Genomic DNA, 19,316 nt, shown 5'->3' on the forward strand with positions numbered 1-19,316 from the left:
TATATTGTTATACAATTTTAAAATATTATGAAATGACAACATTAACCTTACTCCTAGCTAATGACTATCCTTTTGTATTTAAAGTTCCGATAACTACTTTCGTATTGATGTTGACTACATAAGAGTAGTAAATCACTAAACAAAAAGTAATCATTAGATCTTCAACAACATTAAATATATTTTTTAAATTTTTGAAATAAAAGTAGCACTGAAAAAAAAAACCATTTTTGCAGCACTCACTTTGTAGCGGTAAAAAAAATGCTACAAAGTTTGTAACTGTTTTTGACTAGATCATTACAACTTGGCAGCCCTTTGACCAAGATGAAGTTTGTGTGGCATTTAGTAGTTGTTTTTTGCCCACAAAACCACTACCAACCTAGCGCCAGCTTCATGCCACATTTATAGTGGTTCATTCGTAACGGTTTCCTAGAATTAATCGCCACAAACATGGCGCCAAGTTGGCGCCATATGACGCAAAGCTGGCACCAAGTTGGTAGCGTGCTGTTTGTAGTGATCACTTGGGACAAAGCGTTCCAGAATGTCAATTGTTAGTCCAGTTTGTTGCGGTTCTCCCGCTAACCATACAAACTGACTATGTTACTTTGTAGCGGTTGTTTCTAAACCGCTACAGAGTATCATATTATTTGATGCTGAGCCACCACGTGCCACAGTTTTGTAGTGGTTAAAAGACAATTGCTACAAATTAACGTGGAAAAGAGAACCACTACAACTGGAATGTCTATATATACTCCCACTCTTTATTTTACTATTTTTGGTGTGTTTCAGAGGCAGAACTCTACCAATTTTTTCTTGTTCATTTGCAATCCAGATCCAGATCTAGCTCCAGATCCGATTGAAACTCCAGATCCATACTCAGCTACCTAGGTGCAAGTAAAAATGAATATATTATTTAAATTTTTTATATTCATATAATTTTTTTTAATATCCTTTTTTTTTATGAGTTTTTTTTAATATCCTTTTTAATTGTTCATTAATGTAACTCATTCTTTAATAATTTGTTTATTTATTTATATTTGAATTTGGATGTTTATATAATTGTTTTTAATATTATTATAATTTCATTATTGGTTAATTAATACAATTGTTTATTTTAAACTTGATGAATTTAATTTGCTTTATGTTTTAAATTATTCATCTTTTAAAAATATAATTATTTATTTTATTATTTTATTAAATGAGTAAAATTATTTGTTGATAATTTGATATAATTTTTTTTGTTTATTATGTTGTTTAAGTTTATTGGAATGGCTTGTCAACACATTAAGGATCTAATTAAACCTACAAGACCCCGCAGCATCTTGATCGACCAGGGCCATTTGAGGAGCCCCAGGAGGAGTAGGAGCTGCTTATTAGTATCAAGGGATAATGAGATTGATGAGGATTTTGATCTCAACATCAAAATGCGAGATGGTGGTAATACCGCCTTGGCTAGTCATGATGGGGATGATGATGAGGGGGCAGGGAATCGGGGATGAGGAGGACGATGAGGAGATGGAGGGTTAGGCATGCAACATTTTCATTTTATACCAAATAACTAACCAATTAGAAGCAACTAGAATCACATTTGATGGCCAAAATTTTGAAAAAATTTAAACTTGAAAAATTTTGTACTCAGGTCACTACTCACAGCAAGTCATAATTTGGCTAAACTTTAAAAAATCATAATTAATTTTAGAAAAATTAAAATTGAGTGATTCCAAGTTCTATTGGAAGCTCTTTGAATTATCTTTTGAAAAAAAACTGTTTCTGGATGAATTTTCTTCAAATTCAAGCCCATATTAATTTTCAAAAAGTACCATTTATTTGGTTATTTTTTAATTTTTCAGTATTTTTGCCTAAATTTGGATAGGTATAACTTCTTGTATAAATATTCATTTCAGGCATGTTACCACTCATTTTAAAGAGAAAAGAAAGATCTATTTTTATGTAAAATTTTGTGACCTAACTCATTCGATTGGTCAAAATCACGTTGGTTAAAGTTTGATCCCAAACATTGACTTTTATCCCTTGATTACTTTGCCTCTTCATACTTAAGTTCTAGCTAGCCATACCATCCATTCATCCATATAATTGGATATATTAGCATACTTTGGCATAAAATTGATTCAAAATATAGCATAGGGTTGTCCAAAAAGATTAATTTACAAATATCTACATAATTCCAAGAAAAGGTCAATTCATATAAAGTTTCATAACATTAACCATTCCTTCAAGCATTGATCACCTCCTAGCCTTTTCTCTTTGTTTGTTGCAAGCCCTAGGGTGTATTGGAATATGGGAGGGGTAAGATTCATAGGAATCTTGGTAGCATAGCACCACGTTTACAATGTTACACTCAAGCAAAGTGTTACTTGCCACATGCACTAGCTATCATATGCTTTAAACTTCATTTACATGCCACACTACTACAAAAAAGAGCTTTCACAACACTAATTTACGGCAGTCATTAGAAAAAACACTGTAAAAAATATAACGGTGGTATTTTTGTAATTATAGGGAAGTAAATTTTACTTTTCGCCACGGCTATCCAGAACACCACCGTGAAAAGTTTTTTTTACGCTGGTTTTTTAAATAACCGCTATAAAAAAATACTTTTTACGGTGGTGTTTTTTTAAATAATCGCTTTAAAAAGCTATCAGAATTTTAAAACCATATCTATCATGTGATAGTTTTCACTTTTCAGAGTCGGAACTCATAATCCTCCATTATCGTTCCTACTCAATTTTCTCCCTCCTCCTACCTTTGCCGATGTTTATCCTTTGCTTCTATCATCTCTGCCATGTTCTTCCATCACCTGTCGCTATTGCCTTCACCATCGCCTTATCCTCTTCATTCTTATTTATGAGGTTTTCACCATTTTTTCTCCATTCTTTCTATGAGTTTCATAGTTTTTGTGGTTCAGTTGTTTTTTGTGTGTTAAACATATGATGTTTATTCTGAGTTTAAATAGGTCTGATTTTTGTTCCTCTTCCCTACTTAAACATACTTTAATATTTGAAACCTTGAGTAGATTTGATTTCTTTCTCCTTCATTTTGTAGTTCAGAGTTTAACAGCATGAAATTTATGAATTTTATCAGATCTGAGTCTTTGGTTTTACCTTTATTAAATCTTAGTGCCTACGATCTGGTGGTTAAAGAAGAAGCTAAGTGGTGCTATTATGGCAAGAAAGAATCTACATTCGCTTTATCAAAATGCTTTTAATTCGTGACAGGTTATTGGTTGATTGATTCTCAAACATTTCCTTTGGGGTTTTATTCACCCGTTCCATCATGATCAATATGATGAAATATAAACACACAAAAAAATTCACAGTGGTTATTTATATAACTGCTGTGAAAGTCACATACCACAGCGGTTCTTAAACCGCCATAAAATCCTCTATATTTTACATCGATGGCATAGACGTTGATCTCAAAACCATTGCAAAAAGCTCATTTTAACCGCCGCTAAATGTCTTTTTTGTAGTAGTATGAAAAGGAAATAACATTCTTCTCATTCATAGCACTCAACATTGCATAAGCCAAGGCATGACATATATGGAGTTATACATCACATAACATCATAATCTCTTTCATATTATGGCATAGCAACATAGCATAACATGTAGCAATAAATACAATGTGGATAACATTTAAATAGTAAATGCTAGCGACCTCTCTTAAGCTTTTTCCTTGTCTTCAAGCTCTTTCGCTTAGAAAATTTTTCCTTTCTTTTGATGCAAAACCTATTGCTAACACAATAGGGTATCACACATTATTATTCTATTCATCATAATAACCCTTCATCTTTTTTTACTTGATTTTTTGGGTTATTATTTCTAACTTTGATTCCTTAATTCCCTTGGGCCATTCATACATGATTTTTCATATAGAATTCAAATATCAACTTAGATTTATGAAAATCCAATTCCTCTATATTGATCTTCATTTGGCTGAAACATTAGGGATCTAATTGCAAAATTTTCACTTTCAATTTTAAGGCTTCCAAGCTTCCTTTCTTGGTGTTTTCCTACACCATTTCATCATTTAAACACATTGGAAGCATCAAATTAAATTGAATCCAACACTAACTCCTATTTTTCTTCTTGGTCGTAACATTACATGGGTTTAGGGGTTAGATTTTCTTTCCAGAACTCAAGCATAACCAATCAATTCCTATCCTTTTTAAGTGTCTAATCCATGTTTCAATTTCTTGGCTATTTTTATCCATTTTTTTGAAATTTTGGCAGCATTTCCTTTTAAGAAAATGGCCATCCAATCAACATAAAAACACCATAAAAATTACCCTCTATAAAATCACAAGAAGCATAGAAGCTTACCTTGATGATTCCTTAAGCTTGAGTGGTCTTTCTCTCTCTAGATTGGCTTTTTTCTTTCTTAAATTCAAGAGCAACAAGGTCTCCCTTATGGTTTCCTCTTGGCCGAAAATTGTGACTGAGTGAGGGAGGGAGTATTTATAGCAATTCACTTAACTTTTTGCCCTTGAATTTTAACAAAATTACAAGGGTTAGGTGGACAAATTCTAACCCTCCAAAATTCTTCCAAAAATAATAAAAATAAAATGAAAATAGGTGGAAAAATCCTATGGTCAAGAATATGATCTTGCCACTTGTCTATATGATGTTATGGTGATGATGTCACATGCTTATGTCATGTCAAAATTAATTAGCTTAATCTTAACCACCTTCTAGAAAAGCCATTTTATTTTTATTTTTTATTTAAATATTTTCCCTCTAAATGGGCCATTTTAGGCATGATATATGGGCCTATTAGGCTGGAAAAACTTGCAGAAAAATACACTTCCCTGAATATCTTCACATTGCACTAAGTACCGGTACAGTACCAGATGAATTTTTCCTCTATCCTGTCTAACTTTACCAGCGCAACATTAACCTTCTCTCAGTAGAGGAAAGTTTCATGATTTTTCTTAGAATTTAGTTCATTCTAGAATTCTCTAAATTTTATTTCTAGTGAAATCAGCATTCTACTAACAATAATTCCACTTTAAATATTACTAAAGCTAACCTCCTCATCATTTGAAGTTAGGAATAATTTTATAAATTATGATAATCCTCTAAGAAGGTTTCCCATTTTTGGTTCCAAAATTATTAAGGCCTCTAAATATTTCAAATAATTAGCTTTGGTTATCTCTATTCAGTGTAGCAAAAAATCCCTAAAATTATAAAAAATTCTATATTTATTTATTTTTCTTTCAATAATTTCTCTGGGGCCTCAAACACTGTTCCTTGACCCTTAATTCTATTTTACATGATTTTTTTAGAAAATTTTGGGAATTTCTAATATTGGTTGGTAGTTGCAATGCTTGTCTTCATATTTAATGCATTTCTGACAGATAGCTTACGCCTATGATATTTTTCTGTTGAGCCTTGTAACCTGTAGAAGTGTTTGTGTAATGTTTGTGTGATACTTTACTTCATTAGTGAGTATAAATGAATAATAGAAGAGATTATCATTCTTGGAATTGAATACATGAATTGCAATTCACAAGTCAAAGATCAAAGAATTATAGAATCAATTTTTCAAAGGTCTAATTGATAAGTAGCTTGATCGATAAAGTTATCGATTAATTGGAAATGAGAGAACTTGAAAATTAAACTTGTTTATCGAAGTTATTATGGATTAAGGACATTAGGGGAAACTTTATCGATAAAGAGTGAAAGTTAACCAAAGTGATTTATCATTATATGACTTATTAACCGTGTTACTGAAATTGTAAAAATGACACTTTTTGAATTTTTCAGAAAACCTATTGTTAAATGCTATACCGAACTTGTTAAGAGAGTTACGGAACTTGTTAATAGCATTATTGAAGTTGTAAAACTGCTACTTTTTGAATTTCCTGAAAAATCTGTTGTTAACTGCTATATCGAACTTGTTAATAGCATTACAAAACTTGTTAACCGTATTACTCAAATTATAAAAAATTTTAAAAAATAGTTGCCGGCTAACAAAGCTCTGGTGACCGGCCAGCCAGTGAGAGTATTTGATTTTTTAAAAACAATAAAAAAATAAAGGACAATATGGTCACTTCAGCAAATTTGCAAATCCCAAATTAGTCACTTATGCCTAAATTGGGATTTTACAAATTCAAGTGGCCATTTTGGGATTTCCAAGTTTAAGTGTCATTTTTGTTTCTTTTTCCCTTTCTAAAAATTTCCAAAAATTTATCAATAATGGAATAAATTGTCTAGAATAGTATTTGAACTCTAAAATATGAAAACAGAATAAAAATATTTTATTTTAGAATTTTCTGTAATTATTGGTACTTTTAGCTAATTAAGAAAAACTTGGCCAAAATAAATTATTTTAAATATAAGAGGCCTCAATAATTCAAATAAAAATGAAAATTGTAAAATTATTCCTAACCTCTAGAAATGCATAGATTAGCCTTAAAAATATTTAAAGCCAAATTCTGTTGGTAAAAGACTGATTTTGGGAAATTTGAATAAAAGGAGTTATAAGTCGAATTTTGACCCAAAAAAATTGAGAAAATTCTACTCAATAAAAGGGAGTCATTAGCACAAGGAAATGGATTTTTATAGATAATGGACAGGATTTAGAAAAAATTTAACTGCAATGGCGAGATACAGTGAAATAACCTGAAACTTGGAAAAACAATTTCCCCCTCAATTTTCTACTATTTTTGGCGACAAATATGAGGAGGAGGGCATAAATGGAATTATAGAATTTGTTTAAGGGCATAATTAAAAGAGGTTAAATTATAATAAACTATTATTTTATAATCATAATGGGTAATAAGTGGCATGATGTGGCATGATCATATAGGGAAAGACAAAATCATAGGACAAGTAGTCGTGAGAATCATAACATTTCACTAAAGGCAAAACAGGAAAGCCTAGGCCAAAAATTTGTCTATAGATACCCTCTTAAGTCATGGTTTAGCCAAAAATTGGAAAAAATAGGGAAGGAAAGTTTTGCTCTTGAATTAAAGAAAGAAGAACAAGAAGAGGAAGGAGACCAAGTTAACTTCAAGCAATCATCCAAAGTAAGTTGAGGCATTCATTAACGAGTTAATTGCCTTGATTAGTGATTGTTTTGGGATTGGTTTGGATGGATAAAAATCCTATTAAACCTTACTGCCCAAATGCCACATAACTTGTTATGAATGATTAGAAGATGGCACAGGGATTAGAGAATAAAAAATGGTTAGAAACTTGTGTTTTAATTTGGTTTATGAAAGAATTTCAACTTGTGACATATATGTATATGGTTTAGCCAACATGAGTTCATAATGCTAGGGTTTGATTCATGTTAATTTGATGCTTTCAATGAGTTTAGAAGATGAAATTGTGTAGAACTATGTTGAGAAAATTAGTTTGAAAGCATTAAAATTAAAAGTGAAATTTTTGAATTCAAGAGGCATACCTTATGGGAAACATGGGATCTAAAGGAAGGAATTGGAAATTGATAAATGTAAGTTCAAATATGGATTCTACATGAAAAATCATGTAAGAAAAGCATATGAAAGTTATGTTAAGAAAGATGATGCAAAAACCCTAAAATCAAGGATAAAGGGTTGGGGTTTTAGGCTAAGTTTTTAATGAAATTGTTTGAATTGATATTTAGAATGTCATTATTGTGTAATTGACAGGAATCAATTTTAGACAAGAGGAGACTCAAGAACAAAGGAAAGGGAACAAGAATCAAGAATTTAACTAAGATGGCAAGAACTTACAATTTTAGTGTTAACATTAATAGTTGTTTTTGTTATGTGTTCTATGCCATGATGTGGTTGAGTTAGCTATGATGAAATGTATTTAACTTCTTGCATTTATACCTTGGCAATTTGTGTAGTTGAGTTGTTTAATAGTATGATTATGTACTCTCTTTCTATGGCATGATGGTTTATATGAATGCATGAAAATGTTGACTACATATACCATGAATTAACCTTACATTGTTAACATTATGATTGTTGTTCTTTACTACTAAGATTTCTTTAAAATCTCAACCCCTTTTATATCTAATTTGACACATCAAGGAAAAAAAGAAGAATTTGGAGGCTTAAAGGAAAGTTGCATGGAATGTCATGCAAATATATGTTTAACTATGTCATGTGGTTAGAAGCTTTGAATATATTTATGCAATATTATGTAAACTTTAATGAATAGATATATGGGATAATGCTCCCACCTCTTAGAAGGCATAATGATGCATAAATATATGATGGTATGAGGGTTAATATAACCTTTGGTCCCTCAAATTTGCTTTCATTTTGGTTTTAGTCTCTCAAGTTTCAAGCCATAGGTTTTGATCCCTAAAAGGGCAAAATGGTCTAAGTTTTTATGATATTATAAGGACCAATGTTTTAAGTACAAAAAAACTAGAGGGACCAAATCTATCATTTGAAACTTGACGAACCAAAACCAAAATCAAAGTAAACTTGAAGAATCAAAGTTTATATTAACCCTTTCACAAGTTGATGTAATTAAAAAGGGATAGAAATTCTTGAAAAATCAAGCTTTTAGGGCTGTGGCTTTTTGATCAAATAAAGGAATCTTGCCATGAGATTTGGTGAGCTTAAAGTTCACATTCTAAGCTTTGAATGGAGTGATAGATTATCTAATTTAGCATTATGCGCTAAAAATTATGAATTTTTGAATTTATGATAAAAAGCTAAAAATCAAAAATTGACCAAATGAATAGTATTTTTTCACAAAAAATGAAGCCTGACTCGTAAAGGTAATTGACCAGTATAAAGAATTGAAAGATCTTCAACTAGAACTTGGAACCATCTCATTTTGATTTTTCTGGAATTATTTATGAATTTTTTTAAGCTGGCTCAAATTTAAGGGTTACAAATGAATAGTAACCCAAGAAAGTGATTTTTCAAAGTTTGATTTTCTTAGTCTAATGCTATGCAATGTGATTCTATTTGAGATATTTTGGCTCCATATATGGTTCTAAATTAAGGTGTTAGAGAATTGCTTCGGACATAGGACTTAGGACACAAACTAAATGATCAAGCTAATCAATCTCAGTCTAGGTAGAGTTTACTAGCACATAGGTTGTCTAAGTTCCTAAAAAAGGGAGTCTTTGACTTCCACTTAGCTATACTCTAAGCTTGCTTTCTAGTCTATCTTCAAAAGTAAAGAAGGTTTAGCAGTCAATAAAAAACTCCTTAATCAACATGAATGAGACTTTTCATAAAAGTCTTAGTTGGACTCTACACCTTAATTTCCTTATGTCAATCTAGATGATAATAAGGCCTTTCTTCCTCGTGAAGAAGGAGTAGAGACCTAGCTTTCATCTGTCTGTTAAAATGTGATGCTATGCCTTTTGTTCTTGAGAAGATATTGGTATCGTGGGAAAGAGTTTGACGATCTAGTTACATCTCATATAAGATTGGTACTCCTAATGTTGTCTTAGGAATTTTTAGTATATGTAGTGGCCTACTAGACTCCATTTATATACGTAGAAGCATTAAAGAATCATTTGATAGTTCTTATTTCAATTTTCCAACTCTCATCTTGTTAATTCACTCAACGGCAATACTTATACAAAGATAGGATAAGTGGAAAGAGCTTTAATAGTGTAACTTTCTATCTCATGTACAAAAGAGAGTTTACAGTGCCATACAAAGAACCTTAGATAAGGGGATTCCTCCCATTGATTGAAGTGAAGAGTTAACCTTCCACAAAAGGCAATCTTGTGATAGAGGGGAAGAGACAAAGCACAAGTGATTATGTGGCACAAGATGCACTGGTATTGCAAAGGTGGGAATGAGTTCACAACATTTGAATAAGCTACTGGACCGACTAAATCTAAAAAGAGAAAGGGAGATGACTCTAGTTGTTGAGTACCTAGAGGAAGGTACCAGATCGACTTCTTGTTGTAGCTGATCTTACATCAGTTCTAGCATTTTCTCTTAATTCTCTTTTTAAAAGATCTTTCCTTGCTCTGAGGAATGCTCGATTTAACAAGAATCATCAGCTTTTAGAGTCATCTTGAGATCTTTGGCTTATGCCATGTGCTCCAATACTAGATCTAGAAATGCTTATCTTATATGGTAGAGAAGCAAGATCCTATTACAGGCACACTCCCAATCTTTGGAAGCAAATTGAACCAAGCTCAATGCACCCTTTAGTGCCAATTTCCTTAAAGAAAGTTACACTCTGTTCTTTTATTCTTATGCAAAAGAAATAGTGATGAAAATTAAGATCATGCGCTTAGCCTTGGGCCTAGACTAAGATAGCACGATCCCAAGACAACATAAATATTACGAAAGAATAAAGTTATTGTGTCATTAATAAGTATAGTAAACACCACATCAAAATCTGTAATATACAACTTCACTTGTTATATAAATCCCAAACTTGTAAATACACTAATTGTTATTGTTAATTTCCTAACTTTACTTGTTATAGGACTAGATATGAAATTACGACAATTAAATTGTAAATGCATTAATTCTTTTTGTATATTGCCTAACTTTAGTTGTTATGCCACTAAACATCAACTTGTAAATGCATTAGTTCTTCTTGTAAATTGCTTAACTTAAGTTGTTAATAAAGAAAAGTTCTTCTTGTAAATGCATTAGTTCTTCTTGGAAGCGTTACAGTTAAAGAAAAGTTGGATTCTTTCTAATTTTATCATAAAACCACCTGATTACTACTCTTTTCTTTCTCTTAATCATAAATCTAAGTTCAATAACTTTTCATAACTTTTCTTAGAGTTTCATGCTTCCAAAACTTGTCAAAAACCATAACCAGGCTTAACAACACAAAGGGCAACATAAACTATATCAACGTCCACAATCTTACCTTGTATTAAGGCTTCTTACTCTTTCTCTTCTCCTTTCTTTCATCAAAATCTCGTGCTCCTCTCCCACTCCTCAGGGCTGGCCGAAATTTTATAACAAATGGGAAAGGTAGGGGTATTTATAATGGTCTCTATTTTATTTTGTCCTTAAAGTTGGAAGAATTTACAATGCCACGTGTCCTTTATTCCAACCTCCATGCAAGCTTAGTCACCTTATTTTGTCCTTGAAGTTGAAGAAAATTACCATTGTCATGTGTCTTCTTTTTCATGCTCCCATGTGGTCTTAACTAAATTGGAAAAGAGTTTGAAATCCAAGGTATTCCCTTTTCAATTTAGCCCTTTAACAAATGCTACAATTCCAATACTATCCCCCCATTAAAAATGGCACTACAAATGGAAAGAAAATAGGGTAAATTCATTCAAACACAAACCCTAGACTATTTCTCCATTAATCCTACAATATTGCACCATATTCTGATCCTGACTTATCCAATAACACTAGCATGTGTTCTGATATCCTTATCCTAATGTTTTACTCCCTCTTTTATCATAAATAGCCTTATATGATATGATGACAATAATCAAGTATAATTTGCCTCTAGTGTTTTTCTTTCTTTTTGTTTTTTTACAGGAAACATCAAATTACTTTATTTCATTGTAACTTTGACTAAATGCCTTATAATGTTTTCTTGTTCTAAAAATTTTCCTTCAGCTTCATTAATCCTCTTTTATTACGGGAAAATTTTTTAATTTTTCTTAGACCAAAACTCACCTGTGGACATCTCTTTTATAAATTTCTTGATAGTTCCCTTTTGCAGTAAAATTTGGCTTTAAATATTTTTAAAGCCAATCTCTTTGCTTTCATGAGTCAGAAACAATTTTACAATCTTCTATAATCTCCAAACTAATTTTTACCCCTTTTGACTGATTATTTAAGGCCTCCATGCAATTAAATTAATTGATTTTGACTGATTTTTCTGATTAGCCAAAATTCTTATAATTAAATAAAATTCTCTTATAAATTATTTTCATCATATTTTCTTTTTTTTTTAGGCCTCAAACACTACTCTAGACCCTTTTCTATTTTTTTGGAATTTTTAGGATTTCATCCACACTTTCTAAAAATGCCCTTCCTAGACAGAAACCATTTCAAAACTACAATTTGATCCCTACTACAACTTTGGCCCTGCTAGGGTTTAATCTCAAGAATTTTTCTATCATTTCAGGAAATTTTTAGGACTCTTACCAAAAAAAGGATTGAGCTTGCCTATTTCAAGCTATTTCATGCATCTTTAAGCCCAAAATTGAAAATGTTACAATTACATTACTAAATATCATATTGTTTAACTTGTAAATATACTAATTCTTCTTGTAAATTCTTTAACTTCGGTTGCTTCACAAAGCTTTAACGCTCTTTGAATGGGTTATCATCTTCCTAATTCCCTAACACATCAAAAGTAAGTCAATATTTCTTTGCAACCATAACAGATAATAATTCTTTAAATAATTTCAGAGCCATTTATAAGATCAATGAAAAGCTTGCCGTTTAACTTTTCAAAATATAATTAAGCTAAAATGTAATATAATGATGTCTAGCCTAGGTGTCGGATCTGTAACATCCCAAATTTTGAGCATAGAGGTATAAAAAATAGTCTGAAATGGACAGGCTATCGGACCCCAATTGATAGAAGTCTCAGAAATTTTTTGAAAGGATAATAAGGATTCTTAGGGATCAAGTTGCAAAGAGAAAGTTTGCTGAGATTGAGGCACAAGAAAATTAAGAGCTGTAGCAAAGCCTCGATGTTTGAGTAAGAAGATTGAGAATGAATATGGGCAAAAAGTCAAGCTAGAAACATCAAAAAGATTATTCTTGAGGCTAAATCTTAGCAAGGACCTAATTATAATTTTAAAAAATTTCAACCAAGAAAGGGTAATGATAGAAAGTACGGCCGAAATTTTAAAAAAAAAATCTCAAAAAATAGGATATGAGATATAAAAGCCCATTTGAGGTTAAAAATGATAAAAATACTCTAAAAATAAATTTAAGTTAATTTTTAGAAAATTGGCCATTTAAGGGAATTTTGGCTAATTAAGAAAAATTAGTCAAAATTGATTATCTAAAATATGAAGAGGCTTCAAATAATCAGACAAAAATATGAATTAATTATTTGAGGAATTATGTAAGATTGTAAAATTATCCCTGACCCTTGAAAGAAAAGAGGTTGGCATTAGAACAATTTAAAACTGAATTTTAAAGAGAGGGGTATGTAGGAAAAGTCAAAATAGACTGCTTACAGGTCAAAGTATAAAAAAAATTAGAGAAATTCCGTATGATAAAAAGAAGTTAGTGCTGCCTAGAGACAGATTTTTGGAGTCATAGATCAATAGAAAAAATTCGGTCAAATTTACTCCGAAATAAATATTATTAAATGTTTAATAAGAGATAAAGGGTCTCCATGTTTGTGCATATGTAATGCTAGCTAATTATGATGAGAAAAGGGTGCTAGAACATGTACTAGTGATATCGGGTAAGTCAAGACTTAAAAAAGTACCTGATACAGTGTAAACTTGTGAAATAGGTGGAGGAATAGCTAAGGGTATAATTATGCACGAATTTTTCTTTATTTTTTCTCTGTTTTGATGATAATTTATGAAGGGCATAAAGTTGAAATTATGCCCTTTGTCAAGGGCAAACTTGAAAAATGATTAGAATAATATTTCCTAATCACATGTTAAATATGCAAAGATGCTTAGCAAGAAGAATATGTGCCACCTAGCTCAATGATGCAAAGGAGATGATGTAATGCCAGATGATGTAAGGAAGATGATGCATGTAAGAATGGTTGATCACCCAAGAGGAGGTGAATTGGGTGTTAATTAAAATCAAAAACCTTTTTACAATATAATGAAATTCGTAATAAATTCTGAGTATAAAAACAATGAATTGATATAAGCATAATCACAGTAGTAAAATGGTTTAGCTGGAAATATAAAGAGGTAAGGTAAGAGAAGATGAAAATTGTGATTTATCCTCACAGGTCTCTGCAAAGTCGTAAGACTATGTATGGGGGCTGATGCTTGCCCAGTGCTGGAAGGTCAAGGAAGTTGGTAACCTGATGATAGGGGAGCCGGCGACCAAAGCCCCGGTGAATAGCGGCCGTAACTATAACAGTCCTAAGGTAGCAAAATTCCTTGTCGGGTAAGTTCTAACCCGCACAAAAGGCGTAACGATCTGGGCACTGTCTCGGAGAGAGGCTCGATGAAATAGACATGTATGTGAAGATGCGAACTACCTGCACCTGGACAGAAAGACCCTATGAAGCTTCATTGTTCCCTGGGATTGGCTTTGGGCCTTTCTTGCATAGCTTAGGTGGAGGGCAAAGAAGGCCTCCTTCCAGGGGGGCCCGAGCCATCAGTGAGATACCACTCTGGAAGAGCTAGAATTCTAACCTTGTGTCAGGACCTACGGGCCAAGGGACAGTCTTAGGTAGACAGTTTCTATGGGGCGTAGGCCTCCCAAAAGGTAACGGAGGTGTGCAAAGGTTTCCTCGGGCCAGAAGGAGATTGGCCCTCGAGTGCAAAGGCAGAAGGGAGCTTGACTGCATAACACATTAAGCAAGTAAGATAAACAATCAAATTATAAGTTCAATGCTACCTCTTAAACTTAAACAAATTCGGCCTCCTTGAGGGATTTATATTCTCCTTGATTCTTCTCTGCAAAACCTATCAATTCAAGCGTAACTACAAATCACATTAATAATCATTCAAGCTTGAACACAAACATTTAATCCCTAAACCTACTTAACTCCCTCTTTTCTTTGATTTTTAACATAATTGTTCCTTCTTTGTTTCCACCAATCTCTTAGCTCATTCTTCCGCAATTTTTCATGTAGAATTCAAATATCAATTTAGATTTATGAAAATCAAACACCTTCCTTCTCATTCAGTCTTGGCCGAATTGAGGTGTATGTTTTTTCAAAATTTTCATTTTTGATTTCAATGATTTTAAACACTTTTTCTTAGTGTTTTCCCACACAAAAACACCTTTTGAACCCATTAGGATCATCAAAACACACCAAAAAAAATTGCTACATCAAAATTTCTCCTTGGCTGAATTGATACATATTAAACCCTAACTTGGCTTTCTTCGAAAAATCAATTCAAACACCACTTAAACATGAATTATTCCACTTTATATTTAAGGTTTCTATCCTTCCCTAATACATAGCCATCTTGACTGAATTTGGGCAGCAAATTTAGCTTCAAAATAATTCAATTTTCCAACCAAAACAAGTTTTAATCTCAACCATAATAAAACTTACACATACCTTGGTGAATCCTTGACTAAATCTTGGTGATTCCTTGTCTAAATGCTCTCACTAAGTTTAGTTTGAAGCTCAAAAAAACAAATTGGCAGCACCTTCCCTTTGTTATCAATTTTCTACCTATTTAGTGTATTTTAGGGGGTATTTATAGATAAATGAATATGCTCTCCCCCTTTCTAACAGGTGTGTAAAATTGTCATATAAGGGGGATACTTGGCTGCCATCATGTGCTCTAAGTCACGTGATTATGCCAAGTGCACATTACCTAGAATATTCCCTTGATATTTATGTAAACTTGGGCTTAATTTGGCTTTAATTAACTGGCTAGATTTTTTCATTAACTCTAGGCCTTTTCCTGGCCCAATATGGGCCCTATTTATGATCTAAAATGGCCTAAAAAGATGACCCACAATTTAGATCTCTATCCCAAACCATCTTGAAGTTTTATCAGTTACTATTCACTTGTAATTTTTCATAATTTTTTAGACCTCCAAAAATACATTTCCCCCATAAAAAAATCCTATTTTAATATAAGAATGTATTCTGAAAATTTTCATAATTTTTCTCCATCTCTAAGTATTTATTTTGAATTTTCCTTGAATAGGCCTTTATCGATAAGGTTATACGAAATAAATTTTTTAAAATTAATTCCTATACTTCCAAGGCCTGTAATAAATTTTATAAATTCAAATAAATATTTAAATAAATAATCCCACATTTTTTCTAGAATTATTGAGGCCTCTAACTATTTAAAATAATTATTTTTCTCTAATTTTCCACTATTTTTCAAAAAAATTAAACTTCCGTTTACGGGAAATTCCGTAACAAGTTATTTCCATACTAATTTCACCTTCCAGGCTTTAATTGAGGTTTTGAAACCTTTAATTCACCTTTTTACTATTTTTCAAAAATTTTCTAGAATTTTTATCAACATTTACCTTTTTACCCTTTCTAGACTGCTAATTCTAAAAATGTCAGCCCAGACCCTATGGGGGTTCCACATCAAAAGTTGTCTTATCTCTTTGTTAACTTTCTATATTGGCCCTTATCCAAATTTTTAACTTCCTATATCTAGATGAAATTTTTCAAAATGTGATAGAACTATCACTATGTTGGTGGGTGATCATTATGTGCATTTTAACATTAAATAGTCTATGAAAAGGTTGTATAAAGATAATTCATTGTTTGGTGTTAATACAATTGATGCTTTAATTAATGATGTTGTTTGTGAACATGGATTATCTTTAATCATGCACATTTATATGATGGCATTTCATCCCCACCTTCTTTTGAACCTATTTCTTCTTCTCTCGCTTCCATGTGTAGTAATGATGTGCAGTACTTTAACATTTAATATATAGAATCCTCCCTTTTTCACTATATGCACACATATTTTACATAACAATTCTACACTTACTGCTTATGGCTTTAAAAAAGGTGTGTCCTTTTCTGTTGTGATTTTTGGTACTCAAGAAGAGCCTATAAGAAAGATCAAGCCTTCCCTGAGATGTTTAAGGAGCTCAGAGCTATCAAGGAACGCTTGGAGACTTTTGCTTCTGATACCCCTCACGAAGACAAACCTCACGAAGTCAAACCTAAATAGAAGAGAGCCTAAGATAAACAAAACTACTTAAACATTGTCTACTACTTCTACACCAATACAAGTAGAAGTTGTTGAAATTAATGCCAGAGCTGTGTTGCAAAATGATGAGAAGAATGACACACACATTCATCATCCACTTCCAATGAGCCATATGAGAGTCCTAGAGCTAAGCATTAATGACCTATTTCTTCAAGAAGATGTGAAGGACAAGAACATCAACATCGATGATTAAGTTTAGGCCCAAGCAGTAAAGAGAGTAAACTCACACAAGTAAGTTCAAGCAAGATTGATGGGACCCTTTGAAGTACTTGCCTTATATCTTGATGGCTCAAAAGTGATACTAAGGAGTAGTAATGGCCAAAAAGCTTATGCTAAGATGGAACGCCTCCGTCTCTTCCATGCAAGTTATGAGTAACTCGTTCAGGTTACTTCTTTCCCTCTTATCCTTCTTTACATGTTTATGAGGTTGCTTGTGAAATTTGCTTGAGCATGACTATTTAGGATAATTGTTGGGGGGGGGGGGGCAGAAACTTTTCTAGTAGAAAAGTAGGTTAGTTTTCAGTTTATGTGTTTAAATAGATCACCTTAGGTCTTTTGTTCTCTTTTCTATACTTAGGTTTAGTATTAAGGATAATGCAAGATTTAAGTTTGGGAAAGGGTTTAATGTTTGTGGTGTGCTTATCCTGTGTTTCGTTGCTTCCAAACCTTGTTGGTCTAAAATGATGCAAAATTTTCAAAAATTTTAAACTTTTTGGCCTATTTTCAAACTGATTTTCAGTGTTTTAAAAGCTTTTCCAAGAAAATTCTGAGTTTATTGAAACTCTCTTGGTTGTATTGCTGAGATTTTGCATATTAAGATTTTCGGATTTCCTGTCACGTTCACTTAGCTAGTCATTGTGGCGATAGAGCTTTTATTTGCATGTGTTTTCTTCTCTATGTTTGATGCTGAGCACATCTTGCCTTCACTACAGCATCAACTTTTCTTCTTCACTTTGAAGTTTTCACCTGTGTTTTCAAACCAGGAGCGCTTTTATGCCTCGTAACCAACTCCAAACTTAAATCTTTGACACTCCTTATTGTGAAAATCAAGTCATCATTGGATTTTTACAAAGTACATGATTGGACTTTTGCAGTATCAAAATTGTTTACAATTGTGTAACAAAATTTGGTTCCAAGAGTTGGTACCTTATAGTTGTTGTTTTAGTGCGTTATGGTTAATTGTTTATTTAATTGGTTGATATGAGTGTGCATTCAAGAGTAACCCTATGGAAGATTTTTTGGGCTTAATGGTAATTTCTGATTGAGTTTTTCTATTAATTACCCTATACAACTTATGGAAATTCTTCTCACCTTTAGAAGTATTTAGGTAAATGGAGATCTCTAAACCCTTCAAACCCAAACACAAACCATACATCACTACTACCCCTTGCATAACCCTTTGATCTATTCACTTTCCAAAATCACATTTCTTAAAGAACATGCATTTTTTTTTACTCAAGGACTAATATGGAAATCCACCTCTAAGTATTTAAACGCATCCTTTTTGTTACCATGTTTTTTCACGAATATCTAGAATGCTATGTATACTTTTGTCCTACAAAAAGATGGGAAAAAAGGGAAAAAGAAAGAGATGAAAAAGAAGAAAAAGGAAACTTTAAAAAAAAAAAAAGTAAAGAAAGTAGGCATTCACTTGGCTTTTGTAAATATCATTTGATACAAGTGTTGATTTTTAGAGAGGTAGATGGTAAGCTAAAGAGAATTCAAGTTTCATTATTCCATTCCATGAGACCATTCATGCAACATTATAACCCTTAAAGACCTCCTAAATGATGAGCTTAATTGTTATCTAAAGGTAGAACCTAAAATTTTTACAAGCCTATGTTAAGGCATAACTTAGAAGTTTTAAGTGAAAATTTACTCAATGTTGTGAGAGAGTAAATCATCTTCAATCGTGAGTGTTCTCTAGTGTTGCATCCCTATCAATTTGATTGTGCACTCTTTTAATCCTTTTGCATCGATTCAATTACTCCTTGTGCTGGCTTGAGGAATTTGATTTGTTACACTATTGTTTTCAAAGTTGATCATGCTTGATTCCTTTTTGCCTTGATAACTTTTTGAGAAATGTTTTAATGTTTTTGGCCTTGTCTAGGAGTACAAGGGTTGGGAAAATTGGTTGAGCTTTACTCTACTATATTTTCGTATTCTATTTTGGGGATAATTAACATATTTTTTGCCATAATTGGATCATTTTTGCTTAGTTTAGATTAAGTGCTAGTTACATGAATTTAGCATTGATTAGGGCAAAATTGTCATTTAATTGTAATCTTTCTTAATTCACAATTTGCTTAGACTTGTTTTTTTTTTTTGCTAAAGCATAGGTATCCTCCTATTGGAGGTAATCTTATTCGAGACACTATCGGGTACTAAATGTGGGCACTTCTCACAGTAAGGATTCGAATCTTGGTTCGTTATACTATACTTATTTTGCATTAAAAATGGGCCTGGCAGTAAGAGGGAATAAGTCTAGATGAACTTATTGGGCTTAAACATTTAGGCCTTTAAAT

This window comes from Neltuma alba, unplaced genomic scaffold (assembly GCF_004799145.2).
Source record: "Neltuma alba isolate B1F8T4 unplaced genomic scaffold, ASM479914v2 tig00011521_pilon, whole genome shotgun sequence".
NCBI lineage: Eukaryota > Viridiplantae > Streptophyta > Magnoliopsida > Fabales > Fabaceae > Neltuma > Neltuma alba.